General features: G+C 37.6%; 1 long non-coding RNA gene across 2 annotated transcripts; it reads left to right on the top strand.

Annotated features, from left to right (window-relative positions):
• The first annotated feature begins 2,583 nt into the window (after positions 1-2,583).
• Positions 2,584-5,915, top strand: LOC131553192 (uncharacterized). 2 transcript variants are annotated; one of them, XR_009274124.1, is made up of 3 exons: positions 2,584-2,873; positions 3,351-3,387; positions 3,497-5,915. It is a non-coding gene; the product is annotated as an uncharacterized LOC131553192 (long non-coding RNA). The 2 variants fall into 2 exon arrangements; XR_009274125.1 differs by lacking the exon at positions 2,584-2,873 and adding an exon at positions 3,111-3,192.
• Positions 5,916-17,258: the final 11,343 nt, after the last annotated feature.

Below are 17,258 nucleotides of genomic sequence, written 5' to 3' on the forward strand. Positions count from 1 at the left end.
TAGAATCAAATCACTGAGGGTGCTTCTTAAATTAGTGAAGGTGCTCTAACCTTAATATATACAATATATATATATATATATATATATATATATATATATATATATGTATATATACAGTGTGGCAAAAAGTATTTAGTCAGCCACCAATTGTGCAAGTTCTCCCACTTAAAAAGATGAGAGAGGCCTGTAATTTTCATCATAGGTATACCTCAACTATGAGAGACAAAATGAGAAAAAAAAATCCAGAAAATCACATTGTAGGATTTTTAAAGAATTAATTGGTAAATTCCTCGGTAAAATAAGTACTTGGTCACCTACAAACAAGCAAGATTTCTGGCTCTCACAGACCTGTAACTTCTTCTTTAAGAGGCTCCTCTGTCCTCCACTCGTTACCTGTATTAATGGCATCTGTTTGAACTTGTTATCAGTATAAAAGACACCTGTCCACAACCTCAAACAGTCCAACTCCAAACTCCACCATGGCCAAGACCAATGGGCTGTCAAAGGACACCAGAAACAAAATTGTAGACCTGCACCAGGCTGGGAAGACTGAATCTGCAATAGGTAAGCAGCTTGGTGTGAAGAAATCAACTGCGGGAGCAATTATTAGAAAATGTAAGACATACAAGACCACTTATAGTCTCCCTCGATCTGGGGCTCCACGCAAGATCTCACCCCGTGGGATCAAAATGATCACAAGAACTGTGAGCAAAAATCCCAGAACCACACGGGGGGACCTAGTGAATGACCTGCAGAGAGCTGGGACCAAAGTAACAAAGGCTACCATCAGTAACACACTGCGCCGCCAGGGACTCAAATCCTGCAGTGCCAGACGTGTCCCCCTGCTTAAGCCAGTACATGTCCGGCCCGTCTGAAGTTTGCTAGAGAGCATTTGGATGATCCAGAAGAGGATTGGGAGAATGTCATATGGTCAGATGAAACCAAAATAGAACTTTTTGGTAAAAACTCAAAGAATGCTGAGTTGCATCCAAAGAACACCATACCTACTGTGAAGCATGGGGGTGGAAACATCATGCTTTGGGGCTGTTTTTCTGCAAAGGGACCAGGACGACTGATCCGTGTAAACAAAAGAATGAATGGTGCCATGTATCGTGAGATTTTGAGATGAAATTTTGTTATTGACCAAATACTTATTTTCCACCATAATTTGCAAATAAATTCTTTAAAAATCCTACAATGTGATTTTTCTGGATTTTTTTTTCTTCTCATGTTGTCTCTCATAGTTGAGGTATACCTATGATGAAAATTACAGGCCTCTCTCATCTTTTTAAGTGGGAGAACTTGCACAGTTGGTGGCTGACTAAATACTTTTTTGCCCCACTGTATATATATATTAGGGATGCATATCGATACCGATACTTTTATTTTTGGTATACTTGCCGATCCGATACTGTATCGGATTAATTGCCGATATAGGTTTGAAAATTTATTCAGACAGCTTCAATATTTCTCACATTATCACGGTTAATTCGCTATAGTTTATGCTAATAAAATATGACAAGCATTCAGAGTTAAACTGTGTCAGAACAAATTCAGCCTGATAAAGTCAGATAACTTTGATACAAAGGTATGTCATGGATTACAATCAACCAAAATTATACAGATAGCTGTTAGTATGACAATATTTACACAACTATCAATAATTTGTCAGGCCGCCCTTATAGCCTTAATGACAGCCTGTAGTCTCCTGGGTATGCTGTCAACCAGGTTCATGCAAACCTGAACTTGAATTTTTTTCCCAGACTCGATCTGAATAATTCTTGGTTCCAAATTTGTATACATTTTATTGGTAGTCCACTGTATGAAGAATTTTTGGGTATAATATATGACAATTTACTTTATTTTGCCATCCTCAGTTACATAAATGAAGTATAATGTCCTGCACCCACTAGTAAAAAATATCAAAAATTATATTTGTTCTCTGAATATTTTTTGGTTTGACTGTATATCCTTCGGTAATTTTCACACTTAATTATGCACATTAAAATGTATTTTACAAGTTTTTGTTAATTTCAATGTTCTTTTTTTTTTTTTTTTTTTGCTCTATGATACATCATCTTTAATTTAATCGCATTAGAGCTACTCCATTGCAGCGGCTTAGTACTGTAATCACGCGTTTTGAAATGGAAGTCTTTTTTTTTTCATCTGAAACGCACATTTGTACTGGTGCAGAATGAGAGGGACAAGTACAGTACAGCCTAGCGCATTTCACAGAGGCTGCTAGTTTCACTTTCGCCAGAAAGTCGTGTATGCTTAAGGTTGAAAATAAATTATGTTTATAGTGAAAGCCCCTATAAATTGTCTTATATTTACTATTTAGTTTTAATCCAAATGATGCGTGCTAAGTGAGCGAACATCAATAAAGATCACACAACATAAGTGCGCGCTCGCTCTCTCCCTCCCTCCCTACCGTTAAGTAACTTGTGCATTGTTTTACTTGTTTTTGACATATCCGACTGAACTACAAACTTTCCAGTGATGTCTGTGAGAAAGGGATATTCACTCGACAAGCTCGCGCATCTGCGCCGGCGCGCGCTCAATCCACTCAGCGTGCTTTGTTTATCAGCTCGCGCACATCAGCTGTACAGGCATTAATACTGAATGTTTAACATCATTCATAACATACATCTGCTTCGTAGACATCCTTAATCTCTAATAACTCCATGCTGCTTCCTGTTGTTCTGTTGTCGGTGTTTCTTTGTCTGAATATGGCACTTATCACATGCTGTGTGGTATCGGGGCATTTTAACGAGTACGAGTAGGAGTACAGGAGATCAGTATCGGGCCCGATACGTACCGGGTGCATCCCTAATATAGCCTACACCTGAACAAAAACTCCAAATTTGAGCTTGGTGAGTGGATTCTAACTTAAACGCCTCTGATTGGCTGTTGGGTTCAAGAAATCAACAGATATGTCTGTTATTGGCTACATTCAACGCTGCAAAAACACATTGAAATAGAAACCGATCACCAGAGCGCAAACTGCTAGCCAAATGTTTAACTGAGGGTGCTATTGATTTCGTTTAGCACCCCGTAGAACCGGGCCTGCTGTTGATTACAGTTACATTTGTTTTGTTATTAAATTACGTAATTCCGTTACATGTACTGTAATTAGTTACTGGTCCCCAGCACTGGGGACCCCAGCACTGCACACTTGTAATTTAGAAGCAGGTTAGTACCGCTAATTACCTTGGGTTATGAAACTCTGCTCTGGGACAGGGTTAGCACAGCCAAAACATTTATCATTGGCCGTTGACTTCTGTAGTCTTCAGTCAGTTAACTGCTTGGTTACTCACATTCTTCAAAATATCTTCTTTTGTGCTCAACAGCTGAAAGAAATTCATACAGCTTTGAAACAACTTGAGGGTGAGTACTAATGACAGAAATTTTATTTTTGGGTGAACTATCCATTTTTTCAGCTTACTGTCATTTGCATTTTATATTATAATAACTGTTGAAATGTAAATCTTTGTAGGACACATTTCACTGTAACCTCCTGAGGCGGCTCCTTCTGAAAACAATTAACTGAAGTACTGCTTAGCATGGAGGCTCCCCTTGAGTCTTATAAGCACCTCAGCCAAGTCCATCATTAATCAGAAGAAAAAACATGGCCACTGATCATAGTTCCGTGTGCAGATTTATGTCGGTGCTGATGTGGAATGAAGATGGGAAGAGTTTCACAACGTGCGTCTGCTCCAGAAAGAGTTAAGGAATGTTGTTCATTGTCACATGATGTGGGAGAAGACAGGCAATATTCAACACCCCCCGACACCCCCTCCCCGTCGGGCGCACATCTTGCCCGCAGATGTGGTGATACCACAAACACTTCAAAGTACCTCCCCTCAGACCAACTGATATTCTGACGCCAACTGTAAATGTCCTGGACACGCAGAGTGGAAAATATGAAACCTTTTAAATGGCTCTGGAGGAACTCCTTCAGAAAAAGAAGCACTTCCATTGTGTCTTAGGAAAAGTTAGAACAAAGGAGTGTTCTCATTCTCTCTGAAAGTTGGCCTCTGTTACAGAAAAATAACATTGGCTCTCTGTAATTTCAAGGATAAAAAGAATCTTGGGCTTAAGCTGTTATGTAATGTAATGTTTTGGATTTGGGGTACTTTTAAGTGTCAAAAGCTTTTTTTTTCTTTTTCTTTTTTTACCAATACCATTCAATAATGTGCCTTTGAAATTTTTATTTTTTTATGTATCTTATGCTCACCAAGGCTGCATAAAATATTGTAAAATTACAATTTATTATTTTGATGGCAAAGCTGAATTTTCAAAAACCATTATTCCGGTCTTCAGTGTCACGTGATTCTTCAGGAATCATTCAGATATGCTGATTTATTGCTCAAGAAACATTTATTATCATTATGAATGTTGAAAACAATTGTGCTGCTTAATAGTTTTTTTTCAGAAACGGTGGATACATTTTTACTTTTTGAATAAATTAAATAAAAAATGAAAAATCCATTTTTTGAATTAAATTAAATTAAATTAACATCCAGCAATTTTTTTCCTTAAATGTTTTATTAGTCAGCTCTGCTTCAGACAGTAAGCATGCATGCAAGTTCAATATTACCTCTTAAAAGGTCCTCATGGTAGAGACAGCAATATTTTGACCTCAGCCAGACAACAACAATTTAGAGGCCACAATAAGAGCAATAGAAACCGCACCATAAACCAGCACAAGGAAGTTTAGCATATTCAGTTGATCAGAGTACCGAATGATGCATCCGTTTCTGTCACAGTCTAGACAGACAGTCATCTTCAGTGTATTCCAATGGTCAAGACTGCATAAACTGAGTATAAAAACTGTCATGATGCTTCAGAAGTGAGAGACATGGTTGATCTGAAATGCTTTGCAATTAAACTAAGTTTGTAAACAATGAACTAAACTGTGACTATCTACCAGATCAACAGAAAACTGAAAACTTGACAGCATAACTAGCACATGTTCTTTTAATTTAAAGGGTAGAGAAACTCACACCTGATCTTGTTGGGAGATCCAGCCATGATAGATGTATAAGGTAATAGGGAGTGTGTTTAGAGTGAATGTTATGACACCCCTGAAGTGGCCTGCTGGTGTTGTACTGGTTCACAGTTGACAGGCTGAGAGAGTTCAGCTCCATATGGAACATATATCACTCAATCTTCCTAACTGCTGCTGCTGCTGCACTTATTAAACTCGCTTTAACACATGGCAAGTGGGCTTCACACTGCAAGTTTCGCGCACACTCTCACACGCTTAACTCTTTGTGGTCAGCTCCATATATTTCACTGGCCCTGGCTACTGCAGGAGGATTTGATTAGTGTGAGATGCTGAGATCTGTCATCTTTTCAAGCTTAGCCATAAAGACATTTTTCATTTCTCAGTGGACTTTATTGGCTGCACGCTTGGTTGAAGGGACACAATGCGTACAAACTCTAAACAGCCAGAACAGTTTGTTGTCCTTTTGCTGTCCCTTTTTCTGTGTGTGTGTGTTTTTTTTAAGTAATTAACTTAGAAATATTCCCATTGTGTTTCAGTTGTTTATGGTAAGGAGGAAAGTATGTTTTATAGCTAGCGCACAAAAGCTGATGGTAATACTGAATCTGAAACTAACATTGCACTACCATTCAAATGTTTGTGGTTAGTATGATTTTTAAACTTGTTTATTATTCGCAATGATGCATTAAATTGATCAAAATTGACAATAAAGAGATTTAAAATGTTACAAAGTATTTCTGTTTCAAGTAAATGCTGTTCTTTTGAACTAATATTCATCAAAGAATCCTGAAAAATGTATCACAGTTTCCACCAAAAATATTAAGTAAAATGTGTCAATATTTTTTAAGCAGAAAATCAGCATATTAGAATGATTTCTGAAGGATCATGCGACACTGAAGACTGGAGAAACGACTTGTTGAAGAGTAATTAAAAAGGAATAAATTACACTTTATTCATAATGTACACATTTATTCATAATGTACACAATATTTAAAAACAAAAAAAGAGTCCTTCTAAATTGTTAAAATATTTCACAATATTATAGTTTTTTTTTTTTTTTTTTTTTTAAATGCTACCTTCCTAAACAGTGTAAAATATGACAAATATGGTGACTAGGAAACACCAAATCAAATGGCAAAAGTACCATTAAAACTATTAAAAACACCAATCAATTGATTTGCACTGTATTACACAAGTACTACGCGAGTTTAAATGGTATTTTTCTCTCCTGCTGAAGATATTATGTTACATTTTTATGCTAATCAGTGCAATGATTTGTAATGTAATGAAAACCAAAGACTTTTAATTGGTTACAAAGAGAATCTACCTCAGAGATGACCCTTCCTGCTTAATCAACAAATGCAAGTTTTAGTTTAATGGCTCATTTACACCAATAAAATTGAATCTTTGAAAGAAATTTTGTGACCATATCCAAAAGGGTTACATGTACATTTAATGAACAAGTAATGAGTTATATGTGAACCGTGTCTGCTGATTTGTGTCATCATTTAGTCACAGTCATCATATAACAACAGAACATTAAGAGTACAAATTAATGTCAGTCCGGGACACCTGTGGCTAGTGCAGAAATGCAGTGGTGTTTTATTTGGACCTATTTACAGCCCTCTAAAGCATGTTTTTTTTTTAAAAAAACATGGCATATTATGAAATCTCGGTTTGGGTTAAATGACTCATTTATTAATAGCTTTCACAATGCCTTTAACAGCCTAAACCACATCCTGCTTAGACTTAGTGAATCAGCTGATGGAAATGTGCAAAACAGGATGCAGGACTTTCGGCATATCTTATAAACAACAACAGCCATTATGAATACTCTCATACCAAATACCTAAAAGCATCACCTCTGCTGTAATGTATTTTGGGCTACAGAAAATGTCACATTGGTGGAAAACTGCCTCAGTGCATTTAGGTTGACCACATGAGGCCAATATTAGATCAGGGTTCATAGGGGACAATAGTCTGTACCAGCTGCTTATTTTCTCATTATCATAAATGATACTCAAAAGAGCACATAAACTATTTTAAGCCCAGAGTGAAGAGGAGAAATGGGAAAAGTGCAGCCACACATAGAGGGTTGCTGTGTTTGCCAGCGCTCTCTTGCTGATGGCAATATTGAAGTAATCTCAACCAGATGTTCATTAATGGCTTTTTAAGAGATCTCAGGGAGCGAGGTGGAGAAGCGGCCCAGATCCACACTCTGATCTCGGGCTCGCTTGCGCCGTGCCAAGGGCCCAGAGCTCCACAATAACACACATCATCTGACAGCTCCGCTCCCTAGCAACCGGCCTGTTTACACAGACAACACTCACCACAGGGAGGCTATTCGCAGGCTTCCCTCGCAAAAACATATCTTTCCCTGCAATTATGAAAAATGATATATGAAAAAAGCAGTTGAGTCTGGAGTTTACTGTAAATGCCAAAAAGACTGGGATTTTCTTCACTGCATGCGTGTCTTCTTATGCACGGAACCTCATAAATGAGGCTAATTAATGTGATTTATCACTTATGTGACTCAAAAAAATTATTTTAAACAAGTTTAATTACTAATTAAATTAAATACATTAATCAGCAAGATTGCATTAGTGTTGGAGATTTTTTTCAGCAACTCTTTCTGCAGGTTATATCATTACACCAGTAGGTGGCGGCAAGCGTCTAAGTAAGTAATTGACTTGTTCATTCAAATGACTCGTTCAAAACACTGATTCATTTAGGAATAAAACGTGACTGGCTGTGTCTGAAATCACCCCCTATACACTTAACTAGGGCAGTATTGGAGGGGACAGCCATTTTGTCGTGGTGTCTGAAACCATAGTGAACATTATGGAGTGCACTCCAATCCTATAATGCACCGGAATAACGAGTAGACCTATGCAATTGATGTACATTCAATGGCTTTGCTCCTGACTCTTTCAGGAGCAAAATAAGTGAGTCAATTACTGAATTTAGAACTGTGCACTAGCATACTTCTCTTATTATTTCTGCCATGAAGAGTGTGAAGTGCAAATGCAGCCAAAAAAATGATTCACTCAAATGATTAGTTAAAAAACACTGATGCACACACTGACTAATCACTCAACATTCCTTCAGAAAACACTTTATGTAACACTAAATGATTAAACCTGACCCAAGATCAGTTAAAACCACTAGACATTTGTTCATGGGTCCATCAGATCAACAGCAACTAGCACCATCAAAATTTTGCTTCCTGGGTTCTAAACAGTATGGCTGCATCTAATGGATACTCTTCTTTTTAATAATTACTTAGTGACTATTAAAAAAGTGTGTTCTATATAGTATGAATATGTGTAGTATGAATATAATATGGACATACAACATTTGTCATGTTGTCATTATTGTGTGACCTACTGTACCAGTGTCAGATGAGCCATTTTCACAAAGCACTCATGGGACAATAAAGTGTCCACCAGATGCACACTTCAGAAACTTGCCAGAAATAGTAGTTTATTCAGGGAATTTTTGCCTATTGTTTTATGGATGCTGTGAATTTGGACATACTACTGTGTTCACATACTGTTTTTCACCTACTACAATCAATTATAATCAATCAACATACCTTCAGTGAACAGTAAGCAGCGCCTCCTACACTCCAAACCAATCTGTAACTTTTTTCTCCAGGTTTCCTCAGAATCTCAGAGCTTTGCACAGGTTTATGGGTTTTGCAGTGCCAGAGTTGACTTTATTTGCTCCTCATGTGCACAGACTGCCAGCTCTAGTCTGGTGTTGTTGAGTCACTCTCAATGGTTTTGATCAACAGAACACCATGTACTTCCTTTGTTCCCTAATACAAACCAAACATGAAAACAACTGTGCATTGTTATGTGAGGGATAAGGTTTACATGCATTCCTAATTAGATCTGGGCTTTTTAAAAAGACTCCAATCTAAATTTAGACCTTTCTTAGATCTACCCAAAATAAAATCCACCACTTTCCATTTTTCAACAAACAACACATCCAACCTCAGGCAAATGGCACATAATTGAACAACCAAATTGGACTATTAGCGTTGCTTGTTTGTGAATGACAGAGCTCTATAAGAAACACGACAAGTGGTTGCAATCATTTCTAAAGTAATAAAGCTGCAAATGTTGAGAGTAGGTATTTCTCCTCCATCATTCTGACTATTTTTGACGCTGCAGACATCTACGATGCTGCTCTATTCGGCCCCACCAAGCCTGACAGGAGGCATTTATGTTAGAGAGTTGTGTTTGACGCCAAACTTGAAATTATTTCCATCATCTCCGCTGCCAGAGGCTGCTTCAGTCCTCTTTTGTTCTCCTGGTTTGCAGTGGGCATTGCAACAATTACGCGACTGTAATGCTAATGGTGGGTTTTAATGGACGTTGTGCTGTTCCCTCCAGACTTAGGATCCCAATAGACTGAGATTACCTAGGCAAACCTCAGCACAGATGGGCAGTAGAGAAGTCCAATTGGTTGCAGATGTGAGCCCCCTGAAATTCTGGCTTGGATACCACAGATATATAGGCCCTCAAGGCCATCACAATATTACTGATCAACTACAAAAGCAGCTTATGTTGTCATAGGTCTAATAACACGTAATTATTATAGAGCTGCATAAAGAACTTGTAAAAACATGTTCTGAAAGTAAATGAATGGCAAGAGTGCATTTTAATATTCGGTGCACTTCAGGTGTGCTGTGTGACAAACTGGGTTGTGTATTTGGGTGAGGCCCAATCGTGTCTAATAAACATATGGGAAAGCATAATAAACTGGGGAGTATGGTTATGAACGTTTGTCCTAAAGCCCCTGAGGTGAGCCCCTACACTCAATTACCTCTGTAAACATCCCACAGCACACTTTCTCTCTCTCTTTCTCTCTATATGTGGTTGAGAGACTCACTCAGTTGTAATCAGCCCATATCTGGGCAAGAGTTTATTTATTGGGCTGAAGGAAAACAAAAGACAATTTGAGCTTAACTAAATAAACTAGCTATTAACCCTGTCCTCCACTTAAACTAATGGATTTGGCCAGTGTTTGCTTTTTCTGATACTTACACAAGGGGTGGCATTTTAATGGTGTTAAATAGGTGAGACAAGCACATGCATGTTGTTGTGGATGTTCTACTGCTTTTTCAGCCAATTTCACATACCAAAAATGCCCGTTGTCTATAAGGTAATGATGTACAGTAATATGAAGCACGGCTAAAAAAGAAGTCAATTTCCAACTAAAGCAACCTCTTGAATGAATGATGCATTTATATAGCGCTTTATTGTGTATTGCTGTACACCCAAAGCGCTTTACTCTTGTTGATCAATGCAGTGTGACTAACTTAAACTATGTGTGAATTTTGTGCGAGGAAATCTTTTGCCCTCAGGGAAAATTCCCAGCCACTTGCATACCTATTGATATGACTGGATTTCACCCGCAAACATTTGCAGACATTGGTAAATGTGTCCGTACCTTAATGTGTGTAGAGGAAAAACAATGATAATAAATCTTTTTTTGAGCTGACCATCTAAATTGAAGCAAATATATCTATGTATGAGGGCACTTTAAAAAAAAATCAACAAATTATATTTTTTTAATATTAAATGTTCATTTTGGGGCATTTAGAGATGAGGGTCCATGAACAGGCTGCTGAGCATGCTCAGTTTGATCCCTGATAATGCACCTGAATAATGTGTTTTTGGTTATAGCATGGGGACAAAACAATAGTTGTTTTAGCTTTATATAATGTTTTTGACTATATTAGCCGTAGTGATTAGAATTCTCTTTGGTGAAGTGACTTCCATTTCAATGAATGCATATATTGCAACTATTTTTGGTGTACAGATGTAACCCCATATGCTCAACAAACTGACAAATTAAGAAACTTTTTCTTTTTTTCTTTCAGTTTTTTACAGTGTACTGTGAGGGTGTGTTGACATGTTTAGCATCACCCAGGACTAAACCAACTGTTGTTAACACGCAGTATCTGAGTTCAGACCCCACCATAGGCCTAAGGAAGTTTTCCTCAACCCCAGATGTTTAGTTGGTGGTCAGACACATCAGCTGGAGTTACAACCACTGCTAAGCAGTTTCCACAGGACAGCGCGCCCTGTTTAAAGCAAACGGGAGGTGGTTCCAGACTAATTGGTGGAAAAGTTCTATTCTGTGGTCACAACAGAGCTTATATTGCAAGCTACCAAGCTGAATGACTAGTTTGTAAATATGAGTTATCTTTGAAAGAAAAAAAAATGCAGAAAAGAGTCAATAATGATAATATTGTGCAATATTCTTTACTATTTTGCTTTGTAAATATGAGCGACGATATAGTACCTCAACTTTTCACTGTTTATATCACTCCACTTATCTATGTTTGTGTCTTTCAGACACATTGTCAGTCTGTTTATCAGTGGTGGGGATTTTTCTGTGACTTTTTCTGCAGGTTATGTTTATGCACCAGTAGGTGGTGACAAACATTGGGTAGGTCTATATATAGCCTATATACAGTATTCATTCAATTGTATTACTATTTACATGATATAATATTTGCATATAGTAAACACAGAATCTTCCAACTTTTATACCATTTGCGTAAAAGGTGGGTTGTATCGGTATTTCTTTGTCCTTTGTGACCACTGAAGCTGAATGCAGAAGCGATCATGTGCAGAGCCCTTAAAAATTAATATTGGTATGCTGGCCTTGGTAGAACTTGTTAAAAAACATGCCATTAAACTGATACAGATTTATAATATACTTCCATTATGTTAATTCTAACTTTTGTATATTATTGTATATTTATGAATACAGATTAAAATGTTAAGTGTGATTATTCACAAATAACGACAGAAACCTATGCATTTAATAAGTAATTTTTTCGATCGCTTCATGGCCCTAATAAATATACAAAATACAAAAAAATATAGTATTGGTTGTTTATTGATATTTCTGCATGTTATTACAATTGTGTTTCATATGTTTTAACCCAGGAACTGTGTGAACACAAATTTACATTGTACTAAAACATCCAAAAGCAAACTAAACACCATTCAACTAAACATTTATTTTACTTCAAAAAATAAAATAATAATAAAAATAATAAAAATATAATGTAAAATGCAACTCTGTATATTAAATTGATGCCATAATGTGGCATACTGTAAAAACAGTGATATAATATTTTTGTCATATGATTGGGGAAAAAATAGCTACTATAGTTAATAACATTGCCAACACTGATAAAATCAACAATATTGGGTCATTTCAAGATCTCAGTTGACAAGCTTTGGAGTTAAGGTTGGCTGGCCCTTCTGCAAGTCCTTCTTACATACAATTTACAGTATGCCTCGCTAATTTCATCACCTCCCTCAACCACCTGTCAAACCTGTCTTCACCCTGGTCACTCTGATATAAATATAATACATATATGACTCAGATACGCACTTTAGATTGGAAAGGCTGAATATTATGCATTCTGTTGAGATCGCTACTGTTTGAAATGCGATATTTGGGGATTCTGGCTGAACTGTGCTTGAGTGCTTCCGGTTGCGAAAGGGGTTTCTGTGACTTTAGGTCAGTGGGAACGAGATATTGATTGGGGACACTGGGGTTTTGACAATCCCTGCAGCTGACTATGACTTTAGTTTGATTATGTATGAGTAAGTACATTTGGGGCTATATCAAGAAACCTGGCTTTTGTACAGGAAATGTATTGAATGTATTGAAATGTATTGCTCCTAATGGTAATTGAAAACATGAGGGAAGTCTCTGATGGTAACACACTCCCAGAAGAGTGTTCAGCTTCCACTCACTAACTGGTGTGCTCAATTCATTCTCGAATGACAGTTCTAATGCCAAACACAAAAAATCTCATGAAAACCTTGTGTTTAAAGGGGTCATCGGATGCCCATTTTACACAAGTTGATATGATTCTTTAGGGTCTTAATGAAAAGTCTATAACATACTTTGGTTAAAATTTCTCAATGGTAGTGTAAAAACTACTTCTTTACTTTGTTAAAATCAGCTCTGTTTTCAGCATGCTGATTTAGTCCGTGTTGCTTTAAATCCTAGTGAGCTCTGCTGACTCTCTTCAGTGGAGTGATGAGCAGACCATAGATATGTGTAGAGTCCCTATTCGACCGCTCCAGACACGTTGGCACGCACACACATACACACTTAAAATTATATGAAAAACAGATGATTGAAATAAATGATAAACTCTAAAGACTCCAACTTTTCTCTTTGTAACATCTTGTTCAGGTTTGATTCGAATCATAATGTAACATTATTGAAAAACTGATTTTTTTCGGTTCTAAAAATGCAAAACTTTGACAAAAATCATTTTTATTGTTATAATTGTGATTTCATAATATGTAGATATGAATCCAACTGAAAAAAAACATGTGAAAAGATATATTTCAGTTGGTCAAATAGCAAATAGTGGAGCTCTGCAGCCATCTACTGGTAAAAATGATATTTTTTTTACTTTTGAAACTGCAATTTCCAAAAGATGGGCAAAAATTTTACACTAAACCATGTCAAATGATCCATGTTATCCCCATGAATGAAAGTTAGAAATGTGGGACTTTTATGAAGTGAATTTTACATAAAAAGCTGTTTTTTGTATAAAAACCTATATAAAAATATCTTTTAATTTATTTATATAAATTAAAAATATATCATAAATCTTCCAAAAACTACACAAATGTGGAGTGAAAACATTAATAAACAGAGTAAAATTAGATTTGTTTAAAAAAAAACAATTATTATTTTTTTAATTACATTTTGTTGCCTGGGGTCTCTAGAGACCCCAAAGACCATAAGTGTGACTTTTTTTCCACACTAACGTAAAATCAAGAAATCATTCCAATTTTTTTTTTTATTTGTAGATCTAGAAAGTGTTGACCACCGTACAAAGTCTCATGCCATTTGGACAGAGAGAACATTTTTTTTTAATTTAGCAAACGTCATTTGCGGGTCAAAAAGACCCTGAGAACCGCTAGGGTTAAAGGGCTCCGTACAATAGCACTGACATAGAGCTCTTCATCTCGTCATCTATCAGCTCTTCATCTCATCATGGTCTATCAACTCTTCAGTTCTTCATTCATACATCTTTGATCAACTGAATGCCATTCCTAAGAGAGCGGTAGGACTGAGACCCCCCCAAAGAACTGAGTTTTTAAAACATTTGGACTTTCCATTTATTTTGGGTCACAGTTGTGCTGAACTGGTTTATCAATTTCTAAGTGTAATCATTGCTGGGGATTGTGTTATTGCACACTGTTGGTAATCATTTCATGATTTCATCATTTTTTTTGAAGTGCCGGGAAACAAAATCATTTAAAATAATTGCTTAAAAAAATGTGTGTGTGGTGTTACATTATTTATTTTTTTCCTTTTCCCCCCTGAATATCAGTGTTGGCAATTTTTCATTTAACATCTTTGTGGTTGACTTACAGGAAAAAAAAAACAAGCTCCTTAGATAAACCTAGACAACTAGAATTCATACAGAATTCAGATCATACAGCCCTGACATAAACGTTGAAGCTGGGGTTACACCAATTTAGTGGCGAACCAGCCAGGAGAGCTTGGGTTAATCTTTGGGTTAATCATTACCTGTATTGATAACTACTCTGGTGTGAACAATTTTTTTTCCCCTTCTGAACTGGTTTTCCTTCATTATTCTGTCACTGAAATTGGTTTTTGAAACTCATTATATTCCCCAAGACAAAATATGGATCTTTGTAACTGTTTTGATGTACATGGACAAAACTGTTTATATGTTACAGGGGTGGAAAAAACTTGTAACACTGAGGACATCACAGGGTTTTTTGAAGTACATGGGGAAATTGCAAAAGGAGTCAGAGCAGCTGGCAGGTAGAGTTCTCATTCAGTATTCATCTGAGAGTTCAATTTTGAAGATTGACCCTGATAGTTTAGGAGATCTGCCAAGCCCAAAAGACACTGCTGTAACATGGCATGTGAGAACAGTTTGTGATATGAGCCAAGAGAGATTAGGCAGGGAACTGGCACAAATATATTTAGATGAACTGAACACTATCCCAGGAAGTGGCAGAGCAGCATTCCTACTTGCTCTACAGGAAGAGCTTCAGTGTCCAGCTTAATTCGGGTGACTTGCAAGCTGCTGAGGTAGATCCACACACTACTATTCACAGTCCTAGCCCTCATGATTCAGGAAGAACCAATGTTGAACTCAACCCTGCTGAGTCAATTGCAGCTCAAACTACAGTTCCAAACTTTTCTCCCTCATATGTCCCACAGAGCCCTGTGCACATTGACGAAAGCATGCTCAGCCTTCCTCAGATTCAACAGGTAGTTGTGGAGTATTTTATCAGTAATGTGATCTGCACGTGATCTGCACATTCTCCAGCAGAACCCCCAAGCCAAATGGGGAGGTTAATTACGAGACTTGGAGTACTTGAGTTGATCTTCTACTTTCTGACCCTTCTTCGTCAGATACTCAGAAAGTGAGGATAATCTTAAAAAGTCTGCTTAGCCCAGCAGCTGACATTGTCAAGCCTTTGGGTGTTAATTCTTCACCTAGTTCTTACCTTAACCAGATTGAATCTGCTTTTGGTGTAGTAGAAGATGGAGAAGAGCTCTTTGCAACTTTTCTTAACTTAAATCAAAATGCTGGAGAAAAGCCATCACCCTGCCTGCAAAGACTTCATACTCTTCTTACCCAAGCAATATCTAGAGGGAGAGCTTAGTGCCGCCGACTCCCGTAAACATTTGTTTCGCCAGTTTTGTCGAGGGTGCTGGGACCAGACCATGATAAGAGGACTTCAGCTTGAACATCTTAAAGACCACCCACCACCTTTCTCGGAACTTCTGCTCTCTGTTAGAACAGAAGAAGATAAAAGGGCAGCAAATTTAGACCGAATGAAGAAACACCTTGGTAGCACAAAAGCGGCTGCACATGCTCACTCAGTGTATAGCATACCTGTCAATGTAGAATCCCATTGTAGAGCCCTCAAAGAAGTGCCAACAGGATGAAACTCAGAAACTTAAAGGAGAAATAGCCGCACTGTCAAAGAAAGTTGAAACAAAGGAGTGTGACGTTAATTGTGTAAAAAATCTCCAAGGAGGACGCAGTTACCAGTGATTGTCTCGTGGCTAGCTCCAACACGACATCTGACTCTACAACCATGCCAAGGCCCTGGTTCTGCTTTAAGTGCGGAGAGGATGGACATTGCAAGCCGCTGCACTAAGGAACCCAACCCTGAGCTTGTTCGCAAAAAGAATTCACAGCTAAGGGAAAGACCAGAGAAGTACAGGAAACTGCATGAACCATCTCAGTTTTCTTTAAACCTGTTATTCAACCCTTATATTCATCCCACATTGATGGTCCATGAAGCTGGCAATTATTCTAGAGAAAACCAAGGAAATAATGGGGTTAAAGATGAGTTCTTGCCACAAGGTCTTATTGGTAAACGTTGCATTGCTTCTGTTTTTTTCGAAGACATTGCGTGCGAGTCTCTTTTAGACACAGGGTCTCAAGTCACAACTGTTTCAGAGACGTTTTAAATTAAACATTTTTCTTCCCTTCCGATTCAACCAATTCATGCTTTGTTTGAGGTTGAAGGTGCTGGTGGGCAGAACGTTCCATATCTTGGTTACATCCAAGTTGTCATAACTTTCCCTTGTACTGTCATATGTGCAGAGGTGGAACTTTCTTCTCTTGTACTTGTTGTTCCAGATTGTCACTTCAACAGTAGAGTCTCACTGCTGATTGGAACAAATGTTCTTGACCGCCTGTATCAGCAGGGTGTAGAGAGAAAAGGGTCAAAGTTCTTCCAAAATCCCAGTGCTAGCAGTGACTATGCTTTGCTTTTTCAGCATGTTGCTCAGAATTATGAGAGTGGGAAGCAACCATTTCAAGTTAGAGCACTGGGGAAAGAGCACATCACTATCCCTGCCAAACAGAAAATCTGTGTCCCTGGTCAACTGAGGATAAAGAAAAGCATTTCAAAAGCTTTTGTTTGTTTTAGAGCAACCCAAGACTTTCCCCTTGCCGGGTGGGCTATTAGTTGAAAATGCTGTGGTGAATGTCCCATACCGGGCTTATTCCAAGATTCCTGTCATTTTAAAGAACATGACTGAACATGATATTACTCTTCATCCCAAGCGTGTGATTGCAGAGATGGCAGCTGCTCATGTTCTTCCTTTGAAGCCTGAGGTACTATCTAATCAGGTGTCCTCTGAGAAGTTGGTGTTCTGTTTTGATAACTCACTAATTCCTGAAGAG

Source organism: Onychostoma macrolepis, chromosome 02, assembly GCF_012432095.1.
Source record: "Onychostoma macrolepis isolate SWU-2019 chromosome 02, ASM1243209v1, whole genome shotgun sequence".
Classification (NCBI taxonomy): Eukaryota; Metazoa; Chordata; class Actinopteri; order Cypriniformes; family Cyprinidae; genus Onychostoma; species Onychostoma macrolepis.